The sequence below is a fragment of the Schistocerca cancellata genome, chromosome 2 (assembly GCF_023864275.1).
Source record: "Schistocerca cancellata isolate TAMUIC-IGC-003103 chromosome 2, iqSchCanc2.1, whole genome shotgun sequence".
Taxonomy (NCBI): Eukaryota; Metazoa; Arthropoda; class Insecta; order Orthoptera; family Acrididae; genus Schistocerca; species Schistocerca cancellata.
Genome location: NC_064627.1, coordinates 834,228,067 through 834,244,398, shown reverse-complemented (window position 1 = coordinate 834,244,398; position 16,332 = coordinate 834,228,067). Strand labels below are relative to the sequence as shown.

Genomic DNA, 16,332 nt, shown 5'->3' with positions numbered 1-16,332 from the left:
ATTTCCTTGTAAAAATGATATAAATCTGAGGGCAGCAGTTTACTATTGATGTTAACTGATAAATTTTGAAAATTGTAACTAAATTTTGACTTCTGTTCTCAAAGCTGAGATTCACATATAATCTTAAAATGACACTTCATTTTCTGAGTAAAGCATTATGGCTCTAGATATGATGTCAAATGAAAATACCCTACTTCCAAAAGATTCATTCTGGAAATAGTTTTAGTTGCCAATGAAACATTTTCCTATACTTTTGTGCAACAAATCAGAACAAAAATGATTAATTTCTGATGTATCTATAACACAGTGTATCATTTAAACTGTATATTTTCATAGTACACTATTACAAATATGAAAACCACAAAATCTGGTACATCGTCTTTGTAAACAGGTACCTAAATAAACGAGATGTCTGCTCTGTTTACCTCTACACTATGTGATCAAAAGTATCCGGACACCCCAAAAAACATACGTTTTTCATACTAGGTGCATTGTGCTACCACCTACTGCCAGCAACCTCAGCAGGCATTAGACATTGTGAAAGAGCAGAATGAGGTGCTCTGCAGAACTCACGGACTTTGAACATGGTCAGGTGATTGGGTGTCACTTGCATCACACGTCTGTATGCAAGATTTCCACATCCAAAACATCACTAGGTCCACTGTTCCCGATGTGATAGTGAAGTGGAAACAGGAAGGGACATGTACAGCACAAAAGCGTACAGGCCAACCTCATCTGTTGACTGACAGAAATCACCGACAGTTGAAGAGGGACACAATGTCTAACAGGCAGACATCTATCCAGACCATCACTCAGGAATTACAAACTGCATCGAGATCCACTGTAAGTACTATGACAGTTAGGCAGGAGGTGAGAAAACGTGGATTTCATGGTAAAGCAGCTGCTCATAAGCCACACATCATGCTGGTAAATGCCAAACGACGCCTCGCTTTGTGTAAGGAGCGTAAACATTGGACGACTGAACAGTGGAAAAATGTTGTGTGGAGTGACGAATCACAGTACACAATGTGGCGATCCTATGGCAGAATGTGGGTATAGCGAATACCCTGTGAACGTCATCTGCCAGCATGTGTAGTGCCAATACTAAAATTCAAAAGATGGTGGTGTTATGGTGTGGTCATGTTTTTCATGGAGGAGGCTTGCACCGCTTGTTGTTTTGCATAGCACTATCACAGTACAGGCCTACACTGATGTTTTAAGCACCTTCCTGCTTCCCACTGTTTAAGAGCAATTCAGTGACGGCAATTGCATCTTTCAACACGATCAAGCACCTGTTCATAATGCACGGCCTGGGGCAGAGTGCTTACATGACAATAACATCCCTGTAATGGACTGGCCTGCACAGTCCTGACCTAAATCCTTTAGAACACCTTTGGAGTGTTTTGGTATGCCAACTTCATGCCAGGCCTCACCAACCAACATTGATACCTCTCCTCAGTGCAACATTGTGTGAAGAATGGGTGCCATTCCCCAAGAAACCTTCAAGCACCTGATTGAACGTATGCCTGTGAGAGTGGAAGCTGTCATCATTTTCAGCCAGGTGACCGGATACTTTTGATCACATAATGTATAAGTCAACAACAGCACAGAATATTTGATGACAGGTAAACATGACTGTCATAACATATGATAGAGGGACAAATTTAAATCAGGCTGCACAAATATTACATAGCTTCTTACAGAATCACATGTGTTGGAGGAGACGTTAATGCTGATTTTGAGTCAAGACAATACTGACCGAGGAGATGTGTAAGAACTGATTTCCAGCTTTAGATTATTTTCCACAGTCAACTTCCCAATGAGATTTGAAGGGTATAGTAAACATATATTGACAACATGTTTTCAGGCTAAACAACCTATAATGATTTAGATGTAAAACTGACGGCCAATGGTTTATTTGACCATAATGGTCAAATGTTAATGATAAAATATACTGACCAGTTCAGTACAAAACATGTAAGAAAAGTACTGTACTGCAGTATTGGACAATCATAAACAATAATTCAGCCACAGCATTTAGAGAAAAACTTGCTGAATATACCTTGTCATTACAAAATATTGTACTGACAAGACAAAAACCCATGTGAAAAAAAATTAAAGTACTTATAAATTATATATTTAACATGTAGTCTCAAAAACACACACACACAAAAATTGTTGCTTTGTTTAGGTGTCATATTGGCACAAAATAGTGAACAAAGCTGTAGGTAACTTTACTGTAAGTGTACATGAAACACACCCCTGTCTGTAAGTTAGTGGGTCCATCAAAACTCACCATGCCTTAGTGACATGGTGAGAACTGAACTCTAATGGGACACTACGCAACACACACAACACATTATTATGAAAAAGTTTTGTGCATGTGCAGCTGTGTGTATGGGCATGTCTTGGGTATGGTGACACTAAGAAAGTTGTGTGTGCATCTGAAAAACAGCATTCAAACAAGTCAAGGCACAGAAAACACAGTGGGTAACATCACAAATGGCTGGATTACTGGCAGAATACATCCCAATCACAATCAAATCTAGGTGGGCTTCAAGCTGAATGTCACTGGTAGAGCTATTTCGTGACTGTAGACAGTATCCCATAAGAAAGGACACGTTTAATGGCATGATGGGCAAGGTTGACCAAACACTACAACCCATCATCCAGATTTATTAATTAACTGTCATTTTTCCTTAAGTGTCCAAAGACATACAACCAACACAGCACCTGTCATAGGTAGAGTCGTCACGACAGCCTCTGGGTCACACAGTTGTCAGCCTTCATGTTGTCAGATTTGAGTGGGCAGTCTCGTGCAAACAAAAACCCAAGTAGTGCAGTCCCTTCATCCAAACAGACTGTGTGTCAAGATAAATGTTGTGTCTTGCCTGCTGTGAGTCGACCCGGTAACCATACGACAGTGTCTTCTTTAGAGAAAAGCCACTGTTTAACTTGGAGAATGATTCTTCCTGGGTGCTCACATACGGTTTCCAGGGAAATACTGCATGTCTTCTAATATTGAATGAGACCAATATAGTGGTGATAGAGATCGCCATTGGGGCGGCATCAAACTGGAAATACATACACCACCACATATGCTTCCCAGGGGTTCTTTGTTGGCAACAATCTATAGTGGTGCCATTCTGCTACTGTGTGTGTGTGTGTGTGTGTGTGTGTGTGTGTGTGTGTGTGTGTGTGTGTGTGTGTGTGTGTGCGCGCACGCGCGTGCGCCTTTTTCAAAGTGCACACGGATCTTGGCTCTGAGTGATGGATGACAAAGCCCCACCATGCAGGGCTGGCCTGGTGAGGCATGTGCACTCAACTCCAATTTGAGGACACCGCACTTCTTGAGCGGCCAGCTCACATTTTGAATCTTACAGAACATGCAAGAGACATTTTAGGTAAAAGAAACATAGCCTAACACTGTCACTACTGATCTGACATACAGTATGCCATCGATGAAGGGGTGTACACAATAAGTGCCATCCTGATACCATGCCCAGTTTCCCAGTATACTTTATATTAATATCACTGTGCACAGTCACCTTTTAAGTAAACAAATCTATTGCCGTTGTTTCATGGTTCTTGACCATTTCTCAAATTGTGGACATGAATGTAGTTATTTAGGAGCAAAATTTTGCTACAGCATTTTTATAAGAAACTAGCTGAGTACCCAGTGTTGCCTCAGTATACTTTATTCCCAGTTCCACTAGCCCATCTCCTTCTTCACCCTCTTTTTGTCCATCTCCTCTGCCCTCCCTCTGTCCACCTCCTTCTCCCTCCTCTCTCTGTCCACCTTTTCCACTCTCCACTGTCTATCTCCTGCTCTCCTCCCGTCCCTCTCTCTGTCTATCTGCTCCTACCCCCTCCACCCACCATCCTCGGAGTCCATTTCCTACTGCCTCTCTGTATCCTCCTCCCCTGTCTCAATGACCATCTCCTCTTCCCTTTCTCTGTTTATTTCCTCCTCCCATGTCTCTTGCCATCTCCTACTCCTCCAACCTCTCTCAATCCATCTCCTCCAACCCCCACCCCCTCTCTGTCCATCACCTTCTCTGTCCTTCCTCTGTCCATCTGCTCCTCCCCCTCACTGTTCAACTTCTCTGCTTGCCTTTCTCTGCCCCCCCCCCCCCCAACCAAACTGCTCAGCTCCTCCTCCCTCATATCTGTGTCCATGTCCTTCTTCTCCTTTCTATCTATCCATCTCTTCCCACCCCCTACTCTCTCCACAGTATCACATACACACCAACAGGAGGTTGCTGGTTCTTAGCACCACAGTATTTCTTTCCAGATAGTACCATGTGTACCATGTTTGACAGAAATTTATCTAGGGGTTTACGAGGACCTTTTCAGCCACAGCTTTACCAAAGCAGGCATGTGTCGCATATATTTAACAAATTTCACACATATTAGCAGACATATTTCACCTGTATCTATAGCAAAAAACTTCCTGCAGTTTCAATTTCACAAAGATTGATCTCTGTGACGTCATATCTCCTGAACAATGTGTCGTACAAAAATATAATTTTGCAAGTGCATTCAGTGATACATTTTTATACTGTCTGCTAAATGTGCTGTGAATAAAGTTCGTAACAAAGAAGTAATAAATTTAAATTCATACATGATGTAGCAGTTTTTCAGGCACCTGAGTGTTTATGATGTCATATCTCCTGAACTATGTTCTTACAATGACATAATTTTGCTTGTGCAATGAGTGTTATATGGGAATAGTGTCTGGAAAATGTGTCCCGAATACAGTCAATAGGACAGAAATAATAAATTAAGTAAAGAAATAGCAAATTACAATGTCATCCCTAATGTGACAGTTTTACTACATGAACAGCGAAAATGTAGTAAGTGATGTAACATATTTACTCGAATCTTAGCTGCACTCGAATCTAAGCCCGCAATGAGACTCAAAAGCAAGGAAAAAAAATTTCCCGTCTTTAAGCTGCACCTGAAATTTGAGACTCAAAATTCAAGGGGAGAGAATAGTTTTAGGCCGCACCTCCAAATCGAAACAAAGTCGGTCCATTGTAATACGAGACACAATTAGGCCGAATGAGTGAAGATAAAGCTACAGTAGTTTGATTCGAATCGTATGCTTAGCAGTTAAGCTTTACTAGGTAGCCATTGCTATGCGTCAGGCAATCCGTCCGTATTTATACAGGTACCCTTCCTTTTTCACGTGCTTCATCTGGTTTGAATTGATTGCTTATTTTTCTTTGATCTGATAAGTGCCATTCTCTTTGTTATAGGTATTTATGTCACTCTAAGCTGAAAATGCAGTACTGTACTATGTCATGCATTGTTTGTCGTATTCTGATAATGAGTGTTTAGAGAGGAATCGTCTCATTAGTGAAACAATGGCAAGAGACTGCTATTTGTTCTTACTTACACTGCTGCTTTCTTTGATAATGATCAACAAGAACCAAATAGTAGACTGCGTATGATAGAAGATGTTCTGAATGAGAGTTTAGCGAAAATTTTTCTCCGTTTGAAAATCTTTGCAGATGCCTCTTTAGTACATTACATTCTGCACAGAAATTAGAGTCATTTTAGATTTAAAAATCTAGTCAATTGCCGTGCTTCATTTCTGACTGTATTACTATTAGGCATAAGAATAATATGAATATAAACATGACATGGTATGTATATTCTTCCACGTTTGCTGTTGTCTCACGCTAGTTTCGTAGTTTATTAGGTAGACAGGATTTAAATGAGGTAGCAGCAAACACGAAAGAATACATGGCAAAATGTTTATATTCATATCATTCTTATGGTGAAGAGAATACTGCATGTGATTCACAATTCATAAAAGTTCCTATTAGCAACCATCTCTTTTCACAGGTAAGAAAGAATTCAGAACGTAGAGTTGGCCATATTGACAAACATCACAAACAGTCTTGCCAGTCGGATTTTCGTAGTACATTGAAATGCTGCTACATTCAAAGATGAACAATACGGAATGTATGAAAATGCAGTGGTCAAAACTCGGGGCGGAGAAAAAAAGCTCATCTTCCACCCCCCCCCCCTTTTTTTTTTTTTTTTTTACTGACGCAGGGGTTTTGGCGCCAGTATTTATCTTTGTGCCTGCAAAGTATGCCTGTGTAGCGCTACATATATTCGACGGCAGAAGTTAGTTGTGGCAGCACCTACCCACATTTTTCAGAACATCCGCTTACTTTGCACTCAATTCTAAGCCGCAGGCGGTTTTTTGGATCACAAAAACCGGAAAAAAAGTGCAGCTTAGATTCGAGTAAATACGGTAAACTTTTTTGTTTTTCATGATTTTGTGGGGCTGATGGAGAGAAAAGGTTTCGTAAAGGTCTGAAATTATGTATAACCTTTGTTGCAAGTCACTAAGGGCCCTCATGGTTAAATACTGGGTGAATAAAGTCTGCGAATTCACACGTCGTGAGCTACACTACTTTTTCTCTTCTGCCCCTGTCTGTTTCATAGGTAGATGGTCCTTACTCCCACAGCGATTCTCTCCAGACAGTAAGTGACAGGTGTATAATATTTGGTTGAAATTGATCCACACGTTTAGGAGGAGATGTGGAACATAAGAATATATTTTATAATATGTATGGATAATCCAGAACCAAAGTGCAAAGAGTTCATTTAATTTCATCCATTACAGACAAAGGATTTTGAAAGCTATAGCTGGCTCAATAATGACTAACAGATGTCATTAAAATATTACACAACTTCTACAGCACTAAAAAATAAGAATAAATTCTCAAAATGAATTGTTCTATGCATGAAGAAATACAATTACTGCAGGAACTATATAATTTAAATCATCAAAGTGTTGGTGTTTGTTTTACCTAGGGTGCTTCAGTGACAGCAGAAATAGTAAATAGAGGACATTTTTGTATCTGGAGAAAGCAGATAATTAGAATCTGATGATGTGAATTATAACAACATTTTTATATGACACAAGACATGGAGAACATCGAGCAGATTATTGTCCATCCTACAGTCATGAGGTAAGTTCTAATTTCAGTTAGATGTCTGTCCTGCCCCTACACCCCTGTACTGCCATTCCCATATTTTTTAAAAGCCTCCCTTAGCTTCCTCTTGCATAAATACATTTATCTTAATAAATGCTGCTTTCACTAATATATCACACACTTTTGAATTCTTTCATAGGCTTTTGTAATCATAGTTTTTTTGTTTCAAATGTACAAATAAAACTTGCCTTTCAGCACACACGACCAACAATTTCTTAGGGTGTTTCCTATAGTCTTTGGTGTACTGTATGTGTACACTTTTAATGATGAATAGGTCTCCAACAACAGTCCTGTAAGTTGCTTATAAGGTAATGAATATTATTCAGGCATCACACACAACCACAACCATTATTATGTTGGCACAATTAACACAGAGCAGCTTACATAAACCCAGACAAGTTTCATAATTTCCCAACTTTCACAATGCACACAAAAATGAGCTGGTAATTTGAAAATTATACCACAAAGAGTAGTCTGAACTATGCAGTCCATCTTTCTGGCACTTCCATGATTTATTTCTTCCAAAGTAATTTTCAACATCTTCTAATAATTTCCGGGTATGCAGCCGGATCCCGTCGACATTCTGCCACGATATTTCGGCCCAGAGACGTCCGGCCATCATCAGGTGAGTACACAACTACTGAAGAGCCCAGGTGCAGTCGCGGTATTTAATACCGCGACTGCACCTGGGCTCTTCAGTAGTTGTGTACTCACCTGATGATGGCCGGACGTCTCTGGGCCGAAATATCGTGGCAGAATGTCGACGGGATCCGGCTGCATACCCGGAAATTATTAGAAGAAGAAATACGCCGGGAAAATTTCAGAAGTCACATAATTTTCAACAGTTTCTTAAAATTACATTTGGTCTGTGATATGTACAAGGTGCAGCCAGATCCTGAACGTGAGTAGTTTTTATTATTTAAATTTTACAATGAGGGTGCATTTTTTGTCTATCACCTTTCAGCTGATGCAACAACTATCAATCGATTCATGCTGGAATAGGCCGAATCGTCTTCAGCAAAGCTGCCTTGCCAATCAAATCACGTCACAGGATAACCTGACTTGCGAGACTGAGGGCTCTCAGAACTGCAAGTGAAAAAAATTGATCTCTTCTGTTCGGAGGCACCGCCTAGAGCAGACATTAAGTGGCTTTGATATTTGAATTTTCAGTTCTCCTTTGAGATAGGTCTACGACTACTGAAGTTATTTTCTATCATCTCCCTGGCAATCTTCGCAATGTAATCTCACGAGCAAATAAACTGATGTGGTTTCTTTTTCTAAACCTGAATGATGTATATTTATTACAAGTCTACACCGATTTCCAATCCTGATTACATCTCTGATGGGGTGCACAAACTGGCGTCAGAAGGAGGATTCCAAATTCATCCTTTTTTCGGCTTTAAGATGCTGCATACAAATTACTAAGCCATGAGTGGGTGAGTGAAACCATTGTGTGGGTCCATCTAATTGCATGCTGTGACGTAATGGGTAAGTGCTTAGTGCGTTCAGTCTGGGCTATCTCTCCCAGTCCACCCAGAGCTACCACCGCAGCTGCACGAGGCCTTTCAACTTCAAGTGGCACCTCTGCCGTCTTCGTACATGCCAACATCATGGATACGATGGCACAGTGCCACCCCTGTGCTGGCATGAGCTGTTGTCAGCACATCAGTCGGCAAAGGTGTAGCGCAAAGATCGATAGTACGCACTGGACAAAGTGCGCCTATCACGAAAGAGGCCAGAGACACACTGACAAGCATCGTACTGCCAATGCCCTGTCGACAGCAAGTATTTAGGCCGCCGCCACTGACCGGAGGGCATCACTGATTCACTCATTCTAGTTTGGAATCTGTCAGTACTCGTCGAGCAGGCTCAGGTCACATCGCAGGTTATGACAGTACAAAGGGGCCAGATTTGTGACTATTAAGTAAATGTTCCTGTAAATAAAGAACCATATTAATTCACGTGTGCATCTGTGTTGTAGAAATAGGATACCAGCCACCCATAACAACATCCTGTCCCTTGCTTCCTTGCAGTACAAGACTGTACAACCCCAATACAAGGTGCTGCCTTCATGTAGTTGTCCAACGCTACTGCTTTGTTTCTTGATCACAAATATCAGTGACGAGTTTTGCTTTTTGGGAGAAGATGTCGCCAGGGTGCAATGCAGCCACAGACGTCACTGAGAGCTGCACCGAAGACCTTTTGTTTGTACTGATGGGTGTAGTTTAAAGTGATGCTCACCGCCACATCACAGGGACAGCTGGAGATGGAGCATGACATGTGAGCGGAGCCTGAGCAACTTCGGGTGGCGAATGAAGATCTGCAAAGGCACCATACTGAAGCATTAGTAAATGCGACATCACAAAGTAGCACTAAGTCTGCAGCTATCCTCATTTATCCTTTCCGGTGTTTCCACAGCCAATTCAATCCTGGCTTGTACTTGATCTTGCAATGTATTTGCTGGTTCCTACCTTCAGGAGTAAACAAGGAGAAAATTTTTACACTTCCATACAAAATATAACATCATCTTGTAGAAATAATAAACAGCCAATCAGTTGCAAAATAGAATGTTTATTAAAATCCCTTTACCATGGTTTCAATGTTTATAATAATGTTTTCTTCAGAAAGAAATACTGAAACCTAAGCAGATTAACACTGAAAAGCATGATTATATATAGACACTCAGGTACAATAATATTTTCCTATGAACAAAAAAAAAATTATTCTGACTGACTGGATTATATCTTGTGGCAAAGGTACATTGAAATACGACCACAAAACATCAGTCAAAATATACAATTTAACCTCCGTAATAAATAAAACATGCACAACATGGTTGTTGTCACTTTTTATTTCCTCACTAATGTACAGCTAGTACACTAGCATCATGTACGCAACACCTGGGCCAAGGATAGCTTCTGGCAAGAGGGGACACTGGTAATACGTGTGAAGAGGGTGCTTGATAGTGAATGAACATTATCATGCTAACATAGCTTAAAACGTTAAAATTAAACTCATGACATTAAAAAATCTGATTATATTTGACTGTGTACATATTTAGAATTAATAAAATAGCAACAAATAATAAGTTACCATCTGAAAAAGATCACTATGGCAAAAATAAAATGTGTGAACTGAGAATAATGCAAATAGAAAAAATAGCAAAAATAACCCAGTTGGAGAATGGGAGAAGAGGGGAAAAGGGGAGAGGAATGGGGGTAGAGAGAGAGAAGGAAAGGGGGTTGGAGAGAGGTGGTTGTGGTAGCGGTGGGAGGGTGGGGGGGATGGTAAAACAGTGGCATGGACTTGACTAACGTTCAAAGTAGTACTGGAGGGAACTAACACCATGAATCCTGCAGGGCTGTCCATAAATCCATTACAGTACGAGGGGGTGGAGATCTCTTCTGAGCAGTACACTGCAAGGCATCCCAGATTTGCTTAATAATGCTCATGTCTGGGGAGTTTGGTGGCCAGCAGAAGTGTTTAAACTCAGAAGAGTGTTCCTGAAGCCACTCTGTAGCAATTCTGGACATGGGTGGGTATCACACTGTCCTGCTGGAATTGTCCAAGTCTGTCAGAATGCACAATGCACATGAATGGATGCAGGTGATCAGACAGGATGCTTACGTACATGTCACCTGTCAGAGTTGTATCTAGACATATCAGGGGTCCCATATCACTCCAACTGCACATGCCCCACACCATTACAGAGCTTTCACCAACTTCAACAGTTCCCTGCTGACATGCAGGTCCCATGGATTCATGAGGTTGTCTCCATACCCATACACGTCCATCTGCCTGTTGCAATTTGAAATGAGACTTGTCTGACCAGGCAACATGTTTCCAGTCATCAACTGTCCTATGTCGGTGCTGATGGTCCCAGGCAAGGTGTAAAGCTTGGTGTTGTGCAGTTATCAACAGTACACAAGTGGGCCTTCGGCTCCGAAAGCCCATACTGATGATGATTTGTTGAACGGTTCCCACACCGCCACTTGGTGATGGCCCAGCATTGAAATCTGCAGCAATTTGCTGAAGGATTTGCATTTATGTCACATTGAGCGATTCTCCTCAGTCGCCGTTGGTTCCATTCATGCAGGATCTGTTTCCAGCGGCAGCAATGTCAGAGATTTGACTTTTACCAAATTCCTGATATTCACGGTTCACTCGTGAAATGGTCGTATGGGAAAATCCCCACTTCATAACTACCTCGGAGATGCTGTGCCCCATTGCTCATGTGCTGACTATTAACACTACATTAAACTCACTCAAATCTTGATAACCTGCTATGGTAGCAGCAGTAACCGATCTAACTGCCCACTGTGCTGTATTCTGCCTGTTTACATATCTCTGTATTTGAATATGCTTGCTTATACTAGTTTCTTTGGCACTTCAGTGTGTAACACATCTGAAAAAGTGTGAACATCATATCTCTAGAAATATGTTCACGTCATAACAAAGAAGAAACACAAGTACCACTAGCATTAGCAGAAGGGGAAAATGTTGTATCATAAGTCATATGAAAATCGAGCCACATCTCTGTTTTACATGGTAACTTACTAATTGTTGCCATTCTATTAATTTTAAATATGTACACAGCTAAATTTGGTCAAGTTTTTGAATGTCTAATTTTAATTTTAACATTTTAAACAATATTAGCATGATAATGTTCATTCACTATCAAGCAGCCTCCTTGAGCATATTACTATCACCTCTCTTGCGAGAAAGATTCCACAGAATGAGATGGTATATTGTGTGTGTGTGTGTGTGTGTGTGTGTGTGTGTGTGTGTGTGTGTGTGTGTTTAATCATGTTTTCAATGTTTATTTGTTTAGGTTATCAATATTTCCCGCTGAAGAAGACGTTTTATAAAAGTTGAAACCACAGTCAAGGTGTTTTAATAATCCTTCCATTTTGCAACTGACTGGCTCTTTATTATTTCCACAAGACAGTTTCATCCTACCGTTGCTGCTCTAGCCATGTACAAAATTTCATAATATAACAAATGTAGGGAAACTGTCTGCAGGGAGTGATGAAGTGTTGGTAGACGTCACCTACCTTAAGGTGCAAGGAGACATGTGCTTATGCAAATTCCATGGAAGGGTTCAGAAATACCAAGGCATTTGACATCCTTGCAAAAGGGCAAGTCAATAGATATGAAGATAAGTTTAGTGTTATCTATAACAGGCCCAACTTTCCACTCTATGCCAAAATTACGGGGAGGATTTAGAGCGCTTTGCCGACAGAATAAGAGCTGTATTGTGTTGTACATTTGTACTAGGGAAAATAACAAAAGGAATGATGTAGTCTTTAGTGAATCAGAAGCTCATTGTGTAGATATATTTGTTAGTGGGGTTGCCCCATAGGTAGATGCTGAGCTGAAGTGTGCTTTGCCAAGCACACTAAGGGATGCTGTATGACATGCGTTTCTATGCAAGGAGTCCAAGCAATTTGCCCAATCTTCCACCATGGTGAACCCTGCTAGATGTGAATTCACTGACAAAGTGCTCTGCTTTTGTTGCACATGTCCAGGTCAAAAGTCTCCTGACTGTTTGGCACCAGCATGTGCCTACTATAAAAAGATCGGACACGAGAGAGCAAACTGTTGATCTCTGCAGCATTGCTTGGCTAACCTAATATATTTTGGATACCACTGCCCTTCACTCCTCTTCCATGAAGTGAATCCAGTAAGATAGGTAGGACTTGCTCAAGTGCCAAACATAAATTTGCAAAGTGGTGGTAAGTTCCTATGGGACCAAACTGCTGAGGTCATTGGTCCCAATTTGCAAAGTAACATCTACAGTAGACAGTCTACCTTTATCATTGATACAGGTATATAAATAAGAATAAGTGAAATCTACTTGTGGTCAAGAATTAAAACACCTGTGATGTAGACTGAGTAGACTTGGAAGAAAAGTAATTTACCCATTAGGTTCACAATATGCAGAAATGGAAATAGATGGAAGTAAGTACCAGTTCAGATTCGAAGAATGACCAATTTCCAGTGCCATTTTCAAGGAATAGTTAACTTCCAAACACAAGAAGTCCAAATTGGTGGAAATGTCCATCATTTAGCCAGTGTTCCCACTATAAGGGCCGGAGGGAGTACAGACAGAAAGGCCATGTTCCAACTACCCAGTAAACCATGTACCAAAGTGTTGAGGTTAAACAAAACTGAAAAAATACCAGGTGGTACCAGGAAAATCATTTGGATAGAGGTAAAGAAAGATCTGTTAAGAAGAGAGATTTTCTTAGTGGATCCATTAATAAGAAATGAAGTTTTAGAAAGTAAACAGACACACGTGAAGCACAGTTTGTCTTGAATTAGTATGACAGAAGAGATTGCATTTTGTCACTGTGCATAGACACTTTGGAAGCAGAGATGTTAAATTTCTGCGAGATACCATATTTGCCAACATGTACAAAGTAAATACTGATGAGATAACTGCATACCAAGAAAATGAACAGTCTGAAAGAATAGTTCACATAAATTCTACCTGAGTTACATCACCTATCGAAGCAGAAATTGAAGAGAGACTCTGACACATCTGTTAGGCAGATCAGGGTGTATTGTACCCCTACTAGCTGAATTTGAGAGTTTCAATGAAGAAAAGAAACAACTTTCAGCAACCTCTTTAACATACCATGAGATTCCTACCCTACAGTCCAGAAGCTTTATCACTTAACTGTGTCACTTGCAGGCCATGGTAGAGAAAAGTATTTCATATTTGCTAGACACAAGAGTAATTCAACCTTCTTTCAACCCCTGATCTTCACCTAAGGTGGCTGTCCCAAATAAAACCAATAATGGTGACAAAGTAATCACATTTGCGTAAATATGAGAGTGTTCAATAATGTCATGAAACCAGATACTTATCCCCTTCCAAAGATTGATGACACTTTGGATCACCTTAGCAAATGCAAACTCCTCACCACCTTTGATATGTGCTCTCGATACCATCAAATTCCTATAGCTCCGGAAAATCAGGGAAAGGCAACTTTTGTTGTGCCCACCGCCATATAAGGATACTCTTTGGCTTTGAATCATTCCTTCTACATTCAAAGTTTTGGTGATTTACTTTTGCGATGTTTAAAGCCAACACTGTGTCTGATATACCTGGATGAGATATGACGAAAGAACATGCAGAACGACTGACAAAAGTGCCAACCTCTGAAATTGCACAATTACAAGCATATTACTAGGCCACACAATTTCAACTGATGGTGTACAATCAGATCCGTGATTAACAGAAGCAGTGAACAATTTTCCAGCACAGAGGTACATTACAGAATTGCAGTCATTTCTTGGATTAATAAATTACTATCATTGTTGTGTCATGGAAAACTATGCAGCCAGCACAAAACTGCTCACAAAATTATTAAAGAAAGGAACTCCTTTTGTCCAGACAGCAGACTGTGAGAGAAATTTTTACAAGTTCACCTGTCTTGGCTTATCCATATTTTGTGCTGCCTTTTATTGTGTTGTGTGATGCTAGCAACATAGCTGTCAGCTGTATTTTTAGTCAAATAAAAATGGTGAAGGAAAAGCAATTGATTATGCATCACATCAGCTGAATCTAGTGGAACAAACCTACAGCACCACAAAAAGAAACTTCTCACACTTGCTTCTGACACCTTTTACAATAGCTTTTAATTTAAAAAAATCCCAGAAACAGACTTGTTGATGGACCTTAAAACTTAGTGAATATGACTGGCCAGTTAAAGCAGAATGTAGATACCTTGAATAGGAAAATTAAGATCCTGCAAGTAGACAACATACTTATTAAGTAATTAAAAACGACAAAAGGATCTGATACTGAGTGTAATAAATCGACTACCTTACCACATCTTGTTACAAGAAAAGGCATTTTATATAAGAAAATGCCTGTTGGGGAATGGATAACAGTGCCAGAGGCTATCTGTAAATTCATTCTGCAACATTGTCATGACAGCATACAGACTTGCCATAATAGGAAAAGCGCTTTGCTAGTGAACATTGCAGCCCATTATTGGTGGCCAGAAAAAAAGGAAGATGATACATTCCAAATTGTCTCCCATGTGCTAAGAGAGCGCATGGAGGAAGACCAAACATTGACAAACATTGCCTAGGGTAGCAGGACCTTCTTAAATCTTATCACTCAATATAGTTGGACTGTTCCCTTTAACAGCCCAAAATAACAGACATGTTTTAAACATCACTGACCATTTCCCTCACTAGCTTATTATGATACCTACTGAAGACACTACTACTGAGACAGTTGCAAAAGCATTCATCAATCATTCAGTACTACCATTTGGAAGTCCAGAGGCTGTTATAACAGACCAAGGGGCAAATTTTATATCCAATCTTGTATTACAGCTATGTTGACTACTTAAAATGAAGTGGACAACTATGACATTTCACTCTAAGAGCAATGGCTGGGTCGAATACATTCATAAAACAGTTGTTAAAATGTTGTCTTATGATGTGAACAGCTCACACTCAGACTGCAATAGAATACTGCAACTTGTAATTTTGTCATACAATGCCAGGAAACGTGAATCAACAGGATGGATGGAGTCCCTTTGAAATTGTTTATGGCCACAAAACATTCTCCCCATTTGAGATGGAGAAGTTACTGTCTGAAATAAATTCCAGCAAAGTGAAGCTATTTGGAAGAGAGGTAAGCAGAACAATGCATCTGTGACACAGAGGCAACAGTTCCACAGTCAAAAGAATGCTACAATGGCACTACACCAAGTAGAAGATTATGTAATGTTACGCAAACTGCTGTGAAACCAAGCAGCACTAAGAAATTTATGTGCTCCTGGATTGGAACATTTCAGATATTGCATCTAATGTCACCTGTCAATGTCAAGTTACAGCTCCCACATCAGAAGACTGTAATTAATTTTGATTGTTTAACCAAGTGTAACAATATTTCATCTCCTGTAGTGGTTCCATCAAAACTCAAAAAGACTCATTCCGTGTAAAAGCCAATGCATGCTGAAACTGTTAAACAACTACCAACAAGCTCACATCACTATAACTTATGTCCTGCCCCTACATAAAATTTACAGTCTAGGGAGTGAGAACAAATTTTATCATCAGTCTTATGTGTGAGATAGAGTTATTATTTTCTATGCCAATCTGTTGTTTTCCCATATTGATGAGTCTGTTGTATGTTCTCAGCTTAACCAGGCTCTGATAGCTAGAATATTTTGCTTAAATGCTGCCACTTGTGCCATTCTTGTAAAGTTCCCTTTGTGTCTTATACATTTTTAAAAATGTTAGTTTAATATTACTCCTACCTGTATAGAACTTCTTGCCCACTGGT

At 40.1% G+C, this 16,332-nt stretch overlaps 1 protein-coding gene across 7 annotated transcripts in view; it reads right to left on the bottom strand.

Moving 5' to 3' along the window:
• The window catches only part of LOC126162737 (protein kinase C-binding protein 1), a 288,265-nt gene that overhangs the window by 100,550 nt on the left and 171,383 nt on the right, over positions 1-16,332 (bottom strand). The window lies entirely within an intron of this gene.